The sequence below is a fragment of the Muscardinus avellanarius genome (genome assembly GCF_963383645.1).
Source record: "Muscardinus avellanarius genome assembly, chromosome: 1".
Lineage (NCBI taxonomy): Eukaryota > Metazoa > Chordata > Mammalia > Rodentia > Gliridae > Muscardinus > Muscardinus avellanarius.
In genome coordinates, this window is record NC_137786.1 from 173,763,329 (window position 1) to 173,774,237 (window position 10,909).

Consider the following 10,909-nt stretch of genomic DNA (forward strand, 5'->3'; position numbering starts at 1 on the left):
AATTGAAATATATGGAAAGGACTCAGACTGGTTTTGTCCTTTTGTGCTGATAAAATAGTATTTGGTATAAAATACTGTCCATTGTTGGCACATTACTGCAAAATGATGGCAGAGATTTTTAGGAAGATACATGATATATTGAAGTTAGGTTTCCTTGACACCCTTTCCCAGTTGGTCAAGGTTGCAGATTCAGGACAGTTTTGCTGAGAATAATTTCATATCAGCTGGTGGTCTATTTTTTTTTTTTTAAGGGATCTTCCACAAAACCCAAAACTCCAAATGCTAAATAAAATTGTTGGGGAAAAAAAAGATTTTTTAAACACATTAATTTTGAAGAGTATTACACACTAACCAGCTTTCACTTTGGTTGATAGAACCTATCCTGTAATACACATTTAAGCATATATGTCAAACAAAATGTGGACATTTAGTTGTTTTAGATTCAGAGTTAACATGATCGGGAAATGCTTGTTGATAAAATTTCCTTTGTCACAAGGAATGCCTGTTAAGCTTCTGTTTGTGGGCACAAGAGATGTTAACCATTCACATCTGTGGTAGATATAACTTCTGCCATACAGTGGTAAAGAACCTAATGTACAAGTTTAATATTCAGAAAAATTTGTGAATCTCATTCTTTACCAACACAGTGTAATAGGTCCATAATTCAAGGTGTCGCCTCACAGCTTTAGAACAAAGATACAAAGACCTAGTTCTCCCTCTATTCAAATAGAATATATATATGTTATACCATATATACATACAGACACTTTAAGTATTAAAATTCCAATTGATTTATAAGAAGTAAATAATCGCAAGTCATAGAAAATTATGAACATCATTTAATTACACAAGGTCTAGAGAAAAAATAATTTTTTTTTGTTTTATACTCAAAATCTATTTCTGGTTCTCCAAGTAGCAGAGAATGTCATGGTCATATGTCTGCCGAAATCAACCTAGTCCTCATCTGTTTAATATTCATTATTAAACTCTCTTGGAATTAAATCTATTTCTAACCGGGCATGGTGGCACACAATATTAATCCCAGCGTTCGGGAGGCTGAGACCAGAGGATCGTGGAGGTTCGAAGCCAGCCTCAGCTACTTAGGCCCTTTGCAACTCAGTGAGACCCTGTTTCCAAATAAAGAATAAAAAAAATCGGGCTGGGGATGTAGCTCGGAGGTAGAATGCCACTGGGTTTCCATCCCTGGTACCACAAAAAAAAAAAAAAAAAAAAGAGAGAGAGAGAGAGAAAAGAAAGAATTGAATCCATTCCTATTCTATCCACCATTCCCAGTGTGTACCTTATAAACCTACCTTTGGAAATAGCAAGCTAACTTGATTTTTTTCATTGTTTTTATACCAGACCTGAAAAACAAGGCCTTTTGCTATCTGTGTATTTATACTAGTTTATTTTGTCTTGTGTTCACTTAATGATTTGTTTTTGAAATATTTCACTTCAACTTAACTTAAAAATTTTTGAGTGCCAAGAATTGCTAGGTAACTAACACTGAAAGAGTCATTCCCAAGTAAACAGTTGTAAACCAAAAATATGGTAAGCTTGGTGTCTAACCACTTTGGATTGTACACACATAACACTTTTTTCATTCATATAAACTTTCAGAAGTAGATTAAAATAGGGTCCTCTTAGTAGATTGTTTTCCTCATTTTTGTTATGTAAGCTCAACTTTTTATTTTACACTTATACCACTTTACTCTGGGAAATGCTGTAAATCCAGTTCTGGCATATTATAGTGCTTTCAATCCATGGAGATATTTTTATTTTAATAACCTTAATATAAATTTGTCCTATACATAAGTTATATGAGAGGGCACGACAAATTATTAGATTAGTAGAACTCTTCAAACATCTTGAAGGAAAAAAGATTATTAAAGGAACTATATTTGTGTTTTTTGCCAAACCAGTACAAGCCTGAAAAAGTGCTAAGGACTGAATAACCTGCCTTCTTTTTGCCACTGGATGATGTAAGTTAAGAATGGAATTGTTAACCTGCGCTATATATTTTCTTGACTTTCATCAGCTTCTAAAGGAATCTAATTTAAGTGTTTGGGAGTTTTGTTTGATCTGTATTTATTGAATTCTGGTCATAGATCAGAGGCCTGCATGCCATGCTTTTGGGCAGCCAGAACACACAGTCATTGGGGAACTTAATGGCTCAAGACCTTCTGAATCGTTTAATTTATTTTGTATGTTGCAAAAAGAAAAAAAAGTTTATTTTGCTTGAGAGTCACATTTTTTTTTATAACTGTACAGCTTTTAAGGGATGGGAGGTGGGAAAATACCCTAAAATAGGATGTAGATTTTTACAATTGTGTTTATGCTAGAACATCTACAGGTGCATTGTTATTAAACCTAAATTGTTTAAAAATTTGTGCCATGGTCTTTTTCATTCTACTGCCCTTTAACAGAGTTGGTGCATGTCAGTACTGCTAATATGGACAAACCTGGAAATTAGACAAAAACCTGCCTCCAAAGCTTTAAGATCATTGCATGAAAATTATACCCATACATATATGTAGACACATACGTATACACACAGATCTAGTTTATATTAGTGTAAATGGATTTTCAGTATCAGAACAGCTATTATAACCCAAATTTGGCCGTTAGCAGTATATTCTTTCAGTGCATGATTTTTGTGATGCCTAACCTCGGGTATTCTCAGTGTTGGCTTGATGTTTTGTTCTTATCAAAGTAGCTTCTTGATCATAGTATCTGAATCGTAGCTTGCCCAAAACTGCCATGAGGTTTTATGTACATTTTGAAAGAGTGTCCAGTGCTGAGAAGGGGTAGGAGTAGGGCAAGGGCTGGTTTCTATGTATAAAGAAGGAAAAACTATAATTGTCAAATTTGCTTATTCAATAGACCTAAAACCCATAGGAATATTTGCTGAGAAACCTGGCAGGATGGGAAATCAGATTCAAATTTCAAGTAATTTTTGAAATCTTAGAGACCTGCTGATTCTCGCAGTCTTTCAAATGCCACTACTTTTGCCATATGATAACTTTACCATTCTAATATCTCACCTTTGTAGCACAAGTGTATTCTTACAAAGAATTAAAATCATCTAAATGTGTCATAATTTCTAAGCTACCTTCATCTACTGTCAACTAATGTGGGAAGTCAGGTTTTTGTTTTAGTTTTTGTTTTTGTTTTGCTATCCTTACCCATTCAGAAGCCTGGGGACCATGAATTTCCATGTGAAGAGTGCAAATTTCAGTTAAGAATTTGTAAATTGTCTACTTTAGAATTTCACTTAAGTAGTAACTGGGATTCAGGAAGAATTTGACCAGATCACCTCTTGGAATTTCAGACATGCTTAAATGAAATGCTTTATTTTCCTATGCATAAAAAAAAAACTTACTCCTGGAATAGGTTCTCAGAATATTTTGTTTCTAGGTGAGAGTTAAAGCAAAAGCTCTGAGAGTAGCATAAAACTAACTCATGAGGTAGTCAGGACCCTGCTGTTAGTCAAATAGAAGCTGGAGTGTTCTCTGTCACATAATGTTGTACTGCATGTGTGAGGGAGGGGGGAAGAGATCTGAAAACTGGAAATATGATTCTGATAACAGAATATTTTGTGCATAAAAGAATGGGAATTCCTGATAGCTTAAGGCTTCAGGAGTTAACTGCAGTGTATGAACACCTAGTGTTTAGAATTGCAGTGCATAGTTGTTAAAATACAATAATCCTGTGACAACCAAAATATGTTGTGGCTGGTGCCAATATTTTTGTTAATGAAATGTTCAATGTCTCACTACAGTCTGATCAAAACTCTTAGTGTTATAAGCCAGGCCTAAAGCCAGTTTATAGCTATTGGCCTAATTGTGTAACGTTTTCTTTCATAATGTTTTATTATACTTCTGTCATTTCTTTCACTTAATATATGTCAGTTGTCATAATAAAAAAGTTAAATAATTTGATGTACATAGTATGATGTGTTTGTAAACTTAGTTTACTTTAAGTTTTGTGATATATGGAAAGGTAATTAAAATGGGTGCAGAGGTTAAAATATTTTTATCACCCAGTAATAGACTGTGCTTTCATTATCTAGAAAGCAAATTTGCCAGTGCATCACTTGCAAGCCCCAAAATAATTATTAGATGAGTAGGTTTTCAAGACCCAAAATAATTTTGTGTGTGTGTGGTACTGGGATTAGAAGCCAGGGGCTTTCTACTCCAAGACCTATTTTATATTTTTATTTAGAAACAGGGTCTCACTAAGTTGCTGAGAGCCTCACTAAGTAGCTGAGGCTGGCTTTGAACCTGTGCAATCCTCCTTTCTCAGCCTCCCAAGTATGGGGATTACAAGTGTGCGCCACCATGCCTGGCTGCCCCAAAATAATTTTAAGGCTACTTCCCAACTAGGTAAATGCAGATTAGAAAACTACTTTAGCTGGGTATGATGGCACATGGCTTCAATCCCAGTACGTGGGAGACTGAGACAAAAGGCATGCAAGTTTGAGGACAGCTTTAGCAAATAGCAAGACTGAACCACCTAGTGAGACCCTGTTTCAAAATAAAAAGGGCCAGAGTGTAGCTCAGAGGTAGAATGCCCTTGGGTTGAATCTCCAGTACCACAAAAAATTAAAAAGGCCTGGAGGTTTAGTTCAGAGGTAGATTGCCCCTGGGTTCAACCTCCAGAACAACAACAAAACAGTCTTACTAGGCTGTGAGTTGGTATGTGCAACATTAGTTTAGTTATTTTCCAAAGGAAATTGTGTATGTATGTGTGTTGAGGATTGAATCCAGGGGCATTCTACTACCTCTGAACTATATTACCAATCCTTTTTTTTTTTTTTTTTCCCAGTACTGGGGATTGAGCCCAGGGGCCTTCTACTTCTGGACTATATACTCCCAGACCTATTATTTATTTATTTATTTGTTTGTTTGTTTGTTTATTTATTTATTTTAGTGGGTCTGGGGATAGAACCCAGGGGAATTTGATCTCCCGAGCTACACCCCCTGCCCTATTTTGTATTCTTTATTTTGAAACAGGGTCTCACTAAGTTGCAGAGGGCCTCTTTAAGTAGCTAAAGCTGTCTGACACGAACTGCGATCCTCCAGTCTCAACCTCCCAATTTCTGGGATTACAAGCGTGTACCACCACGCCGGCTCCTATTTTATATTTTATTTTATATTTTGTATTCTTTATTTTGAAACAGGGTCTCACTGAGTTGCAGAGGGCCTCACTAAGCAGCTTAGGTTGGCTTGAATCGGTAATCTTCCTGCCTCAGCCTTCCAAGTATTGGGATTACAAGCCTGCACCATCATGCCTAACTTCATTTTTTTTTTTTTTTTTTTGAAACAGGGTTTCAGTAGGTTAATTAGAATCTCACTTCTTGCTGAGGCTGTCCTGGAACCTGAGATGATCCTCTCTCAGCCTCCCAAGTACTGAGACTGCAGGCGTGGGCCACCACACTGGCTCCACAGGAAATTTTAACTGGGAACCCAATAGTTGGTAATAGGCAGATTGTAGCTTCTTTATTGCTCCTCTTGCCCATTTTAGAGACACTTTATCCATGCAGCAATCACCTATTTTTCTTCCCAGTCTGTCTCCAATGAGGAGGTTTAACCTCTTTTTGCAGCGACCCTGGGCTCCTATCCTCATAGCTTTTCTATCACCTCCTTTGGGCCATTCATCCTCTGTCTCTGATCTCCATTCTTCTATGCTCGCTTCTCTCTATACAAAGCTTTACCTATCAAGGAAGAACAAAATTTGATACTTTCACTAGTTCAGTCTTTCCCAATTATTTCCTGTTTGAGTTACAGTCAGGCTGTAAACTAAACTACAGAAACATTAAACTGTATTCAGAAAAACTCAACAAAATGTCATAAATTCCTTAGAGAAACTCCAAGAAGCTAGCAGGCCTCTAGCCAAGAACTGAATTCTATCGTTAGGAACAATTGTTAAGAAAGTAGTGGCGGTGCACACTTATAACGTAACTACTTGGAAGGCTAAGACAAAGATCACAGGTTATAGACCAGCCTCAGCATCTTAGCAAAATGGCATTTTAGTGAGGCTCAGTTTCAAAATAAAAAATAAAATCATCCTGGGAGTGTAGCTCCAGTAGAACAGTCCTGTACCACAGGTGGTAGGCAGGCTGCAATTTAACATTGAGGGAGCTATTTTTCCCTTCTCTTTGCATTAATTTCATGTTTTTCTGCTGAATGTTGACTTCGGCTGCTCTTTGGGCATTATTGCTAGCTAGTGGGACACCTGTAATTGCACTATGACCTTAAACAACTAAATAGCTTATACTCCACTGGGCATGATGGTGCACACTTGTAATCCCAGTACTTGGGAGGCTGAGATAGGAGGATCATAGGTTCAAAGCCAGCCTCAGCAACTTAGTAAGCCCCTATTTCCAAATATAAAATAAGTCTGGAGGTATAGCCTGGAGGTAGAAATCCTCTAGGTTCCATCCTCAGTACCACAAAAAAAAAATATGTAAATAAGTAGCTTATGCTCTTCCAATTAAAGCCAAAAAGAGGAAGGACATAATTAATGATGATAAAAATCCATTAGAATTTGAGCCAATAATTCTGGTCTAATAAGAATGGATTTGCCTGGCGTGGTGGCGCATGCTTGTAATCCCCGTGGTGGTGCATGCTAGTAATCCCTGCGCTTGGAAGCAGAGACAGGTTCGAGGCCGGCCGCGCTGGCTTAAGAGACCCTGTTTCCAAATAAAATATAAAAAATAGGTCTGGGACTGTAGCCCGGAGGTAGAAGGGCTTCCATGAACCCCAGTACCACAAAAATAAATATAATTAATTAATTAATTAAAAAAGAATGGATTTACTGGAAGCATAATTCTTCTCCAAAGACAAGAATCCTTATAATCATATATTTATAACCCTCTGCCAGCTAGCTAGTTCACGAGGTGATGGCTTATGCTGAAAATGTTGGAATTGAAATTAAAAGGCAGGAATCTAGTTTCTGAGTAACAGCAGTGTTTAGCAAATCATTTAATTTCTCTGATCTTAAATATTGTTTATTATTCACACAGTAAAGTATACATAATTATAGCTGCCTATCCCACCTAAGTACTAAAAAGTTCAAAGAGGCCTCGTGTCCTGACACATGCCTGTAATTCCAGTACTTAGGAGGCTAAGACAGGACGATCGCAGGTTCAAGGCCAGCCTCAGAACTTAGTATGATCCTGTTTCAAAATAAAAAACAAAATAGAGCTGGAAGTTTAGTTCAGAAGTAGAACACTCCTGTTTTTAATCTCTACTAACCCCCTTCCATATACACACAGAAAGCATTCTTCGTTCTTTTATTTATGTATTTTTCGTATGTGTGTGATACTGGGGATCCAGTCCATGGGTGCTCTACTCAGCCTCCCTAGTCCTGAGATTACAGGTGGGTGTCACCACACCCAACTGAGAAAACACACTCTTCTAAAAAGTAAAATACTACATAAATGTGAGAATAATTATCATGTGCCTGCTGTTTCTATTTTTCATGGGAATTTACATAAGAACTATCATATACAAATCCTTTTAGAGCCAGGTGTAGTGGCTCATACTTGTAATCCCAGTATTTGGGAGGCTGAGACAGGAGGATCCCAGGTTCTCTGCTAGCCTCAGCAAGTTAGGCCCTCTGCACCTTAGTGAAACCCTGTTTCAAATTAAAGATAAAAACAAAAAGGGCTGAGGTGTAGCTCAGAGGTAAAAGGCCCCTGGGATCGATTCCCAGTTACACCCCCCCAAAAAAATTTCCTTTTTATGTATTCATTCACTCATTCATTTACAGTACTCCAGATTGAACCCAAGGGCATTCTATCTTTGAGCTACACCCCCAGACCTATTTTTTATGTATTTTGAAACAGTCTCACTAAGTGGAAGGAAGCCTTACTAAGTAGATGAGGCTGGTGTGAACCTGCAATCTTCCTGTCTCAGCCTCCAGTACTGGGATTACAAACTTGGACACTATGCCCAGCTCTCTGGTTTTTTTTTTTTGTTTTGTTTTTTTGGTTTTTTTTTTTGGTACTGGGAATTGAACCCAGGGTGCTCTACTGCCCAGTTCCACCCCAGCCCTTTTTATTATATTTATTTTTAAATTTTTTTATTTCATTTATTTATTTTGCAGTACTAAGGATTGAGCCTAGGAGCATTCTACCTCCAAGCTATACCCCCAGTCATTATTATTATTATTATTATTATTATTACTATTATTATTATTATTTGAGGGTCTGGGGATGGAACCCAGGGCATTTGACCTCCGAGCTACACCCTCTGCCCTATTTTTTATTCTTTAATTTGAAAAAGGGTCTCACTAAGTTGTGGAGGGCCTCACTAAGTAGCTGAGGCTGTCTGCGAACTGCAATCCTCTGCTCTTATCCTCCCGAATACTGGGATTACAAATGTGTGCCACCATGCCCGGCTTTATTTTTTTTAATTCTTTATTTTTGAAACAGGGTTTACATTGCGGAGGGCCTCACTAAGTAGATGAGGCTGTCCACGAATCTTCAATCTTCCTGTTTCAAGCCTCCCAAGTATTGAGGTCACAAGCGTGAGCCACCACACCAGCTTATTTATTTTTATATTTATTTGTGGTACTGGAATTGAACTACCTACAGGCTACACCCCCAGATGTATGTATGTATGTATGTATGTATGTATGTATTTATTTATTTATTTACATTGGAAATGGAAGCCAGGGGTATTCTACCTCCAAGCTACACCTCCAGGCCTATATTTTATTCATTTTGAAACAGGGTCTCACTGAATTACAGACAGCCTCACTTAAATAGTAGCTGAGGCTGGCCACGAACCTGGATCCTCCCGTCTCAGTCTCCCAAATGCTGGGATTACAAGTGTGCGCCCAGACGCCTGGCTCTATTTTTATTTTTGAAACAGGGTTTCACTAGGTTGATGAGAGTCTCACTACTTGCTGAGGCTGCCCTCGAACTTACCATCTGCCTGTCTCAGCTTGCCAAGTACTAGAATTAAAGGTGTGCCGGGCTGTAAATTTTTGTTCTGAAACGGGGTCTCACTAGGTTGTTGAGAGTCTTGCTAAACTGCTCAGGCTGTTCTTGAATCTGAAACCCTCCTGTCTCAGCTTACCAACTACTGGAATTAGAGGCGTGCAGCACTATACCAGGCCTTTTTTTTTTTTTTTTTTTTTAATGCAAGGAGGTGCCTAGCAGTTTCTGGCACACAACATCCAGCTCCTATTAGGACCATTTTCTAAGTCTTCATTGCTCCTACTACCTTACTCTTTAGGGCCTAAAGAAAACACAAACCCAGCATTATAGTCAGGGGTCTGCCTCCCCTTCCAGCCCGTGATGTCGCTGCCTGGAGGCAGCTGTTCCCTCATGTGCAGTGAGCGGGCTGTGGGGCAGCAGGTGAGAAGAATTGGGAAGCCAGGGAGCGACTCAAGTCTCTAGTTAAGGTCTCCATGTCCGGCGCCACCTCAGGCTGGCAGGGGACTTCCCATTTCCACCTTGGTAGAAAAGGGCACAGTAATCCTCCTTGGGCTCCCTCTCACGCTGTTGCTGTGACAACCTCCAGGTTGACTGTCACAGAGAATTAAATGGTTTAAATGGTGGGGGTTGGTTCTTTTTCTTATTCAACTAAAGTTTGTTGAACAGAAAAATTAAAACTAATAGGCAGCTCGGTGCAACTTTAACAAGTCTTTATTACAAAATCCGTAGGAAATGGAGAAGGAAAAAGCAGCATGCTGGCATGCATGCTGGAGAGCCTGAAAATGGAACTCTGGCCCCTTTTCAGGACCCCAATCTTTAAATAGATTTTGTATCAGTATCTTCCTATCAGTATTACCAAGGCAATGGGCTAGTAACATATTCCCTAGGCGTGGGTCACCTCTTTGTCTCCAGACAGTGCACTTACTAAGCGCAGGGGTCAAGAATCTACCTGGCCTTTGCCTCTATTGAATTGGGCAGCATTGGTTGCTCATCAACCTAGGGTGCTTTGAAGCTACCCACAAAGTTTTCCTTTCCTATCCCCAGGCCAGGTCACAGAGGAGGTAAACAGAGGCACTGATTGCCTTTATATAGTTTTAGGGCTAAAGGCTTCAATTGACTCTGAGGCTTTTACTACAGGTTAATCATTACAACCAAGTGCAAAGAGAGAGGGGTACTCTGCGTTTTAACAGCTGCTACCCCTCCCTGCCTGAGTGCCTGCACAGCACCCAGGCCCTGACTACTTTGTACATGTTGGAAATTAATACCAACGCAATTTTCCAATACTGGGACAGCTCAATTATCTCAAGCTCAAGAAAAAGGAGGGAGAGGTCACGTGACAGACTCAGCCCATGGGGATGGAACCCAGGGGTCTTCTACCTCTGGTCTATACTCCCAGACCTATTTTATATTTTATTTGGAAAAATAACTTAAATCAGCTGAGGTTGGCTTCGAGCCTGCGCAATCCTCCTGTCTCAGCCTCCCAAGCGCTGGGATTGCAAGCGTGCGCCACCACACTTGGCTTAATTTTTTTTTTTTTAAATGATTTTCTAGGACCTGGATCCTTAGGTTTTTGGGGTTTTTTTGTTTGTTTGTTTGTTTGTTTCGGTGTACTGGGGATGGAACCCTTCTACCTCCGGGCTACACTCCCAGACCTATTTTTTTATATTTCTATTTGGAAACAGGGTCTCTTAAACCAACGAGGCTGGCTTCGAACCTGTGCGATCCTCCTGTCTCAGCCTCCCAAGCGCGGGGATTACAAGCGTGCGCCACCACGCCCAGCCGACTAGGCCTCCGAGTGCTTGTCCTAGACCATCTCCTCAATATGGTCCGCGGCCCCTCCTTCCGGGCTAGAGGGAGTTGTTCTTCCGGGGCGCTGGGCACCACTTCCGGGCGAGCCTCCGCGAGTGGGCTCTGCTGTTCTCAGCTTCCTGGGAATCCGTGCTTCTCCGCTTAGCTACA